Consider the following 3,010-nt stretch of genomic DNA (forward strand, 5'->3'; position numbering starts at 1 on the left):
ATAATAATAATGGACTCGTTGTGCAGTGCCCACAGCCCATGCATAGCAGCGCCAGGGTTAGCTGGCTAAATGAGGAATGTGAGCTGAATGGATGATGCTTGAAATGTATGTGAACAGTTTGTTAGTGGTTGGTTGGTGGCTGCGTTCCAAATTAGTGCAGAACATTCAAGGGACTCTGCGACAAAAGTTGATTTGTTGGTTGAGTTGATTTGATTTCCACTCACAACAGGACCATGATAGCAATACTATCGTTTCAAAAGTGACCACGAGAAACAAATTCATAGAGAAGGGTGGCGAAATAAGAAAAGTTGTATGAATATTATACAACGTTGGCCTCTTGTACATTGAATATATAATTTGATATGGTTGTCACAAGTCTGTGTATAACTTGATATGGTTGTCACAAGTCTGTGTATTCGACTACGTCACACAAACAAATAATAATAACAGTAATAATAATAATAATAATAGATTTATTGTATAGTACTTCTATGGCCGCTTTTTGCACGGTTTTAGTTTGTTAGTTAATTTTAAAAAAGTTCAAGTTTATAAAAGAATCCTGAAAAAACAAAAAACCTGATTGGTATTAATCATGTCACATTCGCCTCCAGTACATTCCTCCTTATTATCAGCTTCCTCAGTTGTTTCAATCGTTTCAGTCAACTCCAAAGACAACTGATCATTATCTGCAGCAGACACATCCGTGTTCCTCACCATCCCTGAGTTTCTGACTTCGATGGTCAACTTCATTTCTAGAAAATGTTTGTACCAATCAGGAATTCCCATACGGATCCCAATGTATTCCAGTTTGTTTAACTTCTCATAGTCTTTTTCATCAGAAGCGGCTTTCCAAATGAGTTCTTTTGATTTTGTGGATCCAATTAACTCATTCAAAGGTTCCAGAAACACCTGGTGAAAAGGATAATGTCCTATCTATCACATACATGTAGAATAACATATATAGAAAATTCATTATTATCGTTGCATATGCCAAATAAAAGAGGGTCGTAATGATTTTGTAATCTTTGACCATGTAGATTTTATTCAATCGCTAGATTTTTAAAAATTTGTTTGAAGAATACGCTATTATTTTTTTTATTATAATGTATTATTAAATTCATTTTGTGTTTTCAAACATTCTAATTAACGTTAATATAATTTCAGAATTAGAATTCTATAAACATGTTATTTTAATTTGTTGTAAAAAAAACTACAGTCTATCATTTTGTGCAACGTATAAATAGTAAAAATTTAAACACTTGTTAATCTATGCTATTCACAATAACAGTTCTGAATTATTACGGCCCCCTAGTGTGCATGGTGTTATCGGCTGCTCAATGTTAGAAATGGCTGATTTCCTATATATGTATATTCAACCAAACAGGATAAAACATCTTACAGTGGAAGGTCTTTTAAAGTGCGTCCCATCAAATTATAATCACGCGTTTTCACCAACAAATAAAATTTAAAATTAAATTAAATTTAAAATAATATAAAATAATTACCTTAGACGAAGCAGTGGCAGCGAGGACGCTGGGCAAGCATGTTATGCATCTCATCACAAACTGGCAGACCGTGTATTGTACCTCTCCACTTTGACAGCTACCAAACTTCTCTGATTACCAAATGTTTGTTAAAATCTTTTAAAAAATATAACTAAAAACTGCTAAAATTTTTTAAAGAGATAAAACAACCAACAATAAAATTTCTTATTTATCAACTCATGTATTGAATAAAAAGTAAATGGATGGGTTGTATGAGTTGACTTGCACCAAATACACTAACCCTATCATCGTCAACATCATCTTCGTTATTATCATCATCATGAGTGTGTATGTGTGTGTGTGTGTGTGTGTGTGTGTGTGTGTGTGTGTGTGTGTGTGTGTGTGCAGTTTTTAATATTTAATATAGAGAGCCTGGCTGAAACTTGGCCTCACACAATAGAATCAGAACACAAAAACAACCAAAAATAATTCCAAATGGTTAATCAATTAATTAAAGTAATAATCTAACCAATGAGAGTTCTCTTCAATTGATTGCCAAACAGCTGATAAGAAAAATATTCCAAGTTCCCCTCGGCAACCATCTTAGAAACAAGATGTCCACTCGTTAAAAATGGATCTAAATTTTTCACCCCATCTTTGAATGCATTCAAATCTGTTTGGGATGTTAACTTAATAAGACGACCGGATTTGGTTTCCATGGCAACGATGTCCGTTTGATGATACTCGACGACATTTATGCCGCCACCACCAATTGCAGCACAGTGCTTCCCGGCGACAGCGGCACAATCGTTGGCGGGCATGGCAGCCACCTTCTGTCTTCCTCCATTTTCTTGTAGAAATTTTTTTAAAGTACCGAACTGTGGTAAAAAGAGGTCGTCCCAATGCGTCCACTGTTGGATATCATGCAGGAGCGGACAGGTGTGCATGCAGACGAGAGCATCTTCTTTCCTCATCGAACCCAACGACCCTACCTTGCTCCCACCTGATGAATTTCCAACATGATTCCTGCGTTTCAAAATTTAAGTTTTATCAGATGTTTCATACAGGAAAAACATCGTCAAAACACATGAAACAAAAGGTTTTAAATTGCTAAAAAACAGCATTATGCCAATCAAACTAGTTGATTGTAAATTGGTCCATAATATATTCGCTCAAAGTAAACATAAATTGTGAGCCTGGCATTAATCTCAGTCGAAAATGTTTCTTGCCTTACATATTTCAAAAACTTAAAAGAATTTAGAAAAATATTTTTAAAATAAAGAAATTAACAAGTTTTTAAAATTCATTTCCAAAGTCTCGCTATAATAATGACAAAGAACAAGGATTAAAGTTGCAGCTGTGATACAAGCTCTCAATGTCAATTTTGTCAAAATGCTTCTTTGATTTATTAACTGAGCTGTGCCAAATTCATCACGCTAGCAAACTGCTCTCAAAGTTTTACCAAATATTCAACATGAAAAACATTAAAAAATATTTAAAACTAAACTAATTATACTCACAAATCT

The sequence above is a fragment of the Helobdella robusta genome, assembly GCF_000326865.2.
Source record: "Helobdella robusta unplaced genomic scaffold HELROscaffold_91, whole genome shotgun sequence".
In the NCBI taxonomy this organism is placed as follows: Eukaryota; Metazoa; Annelida; class Clitellata; order Rhynchobdellida; family Glossiphoniidae; genus Helobdella; species Helobdella robusta.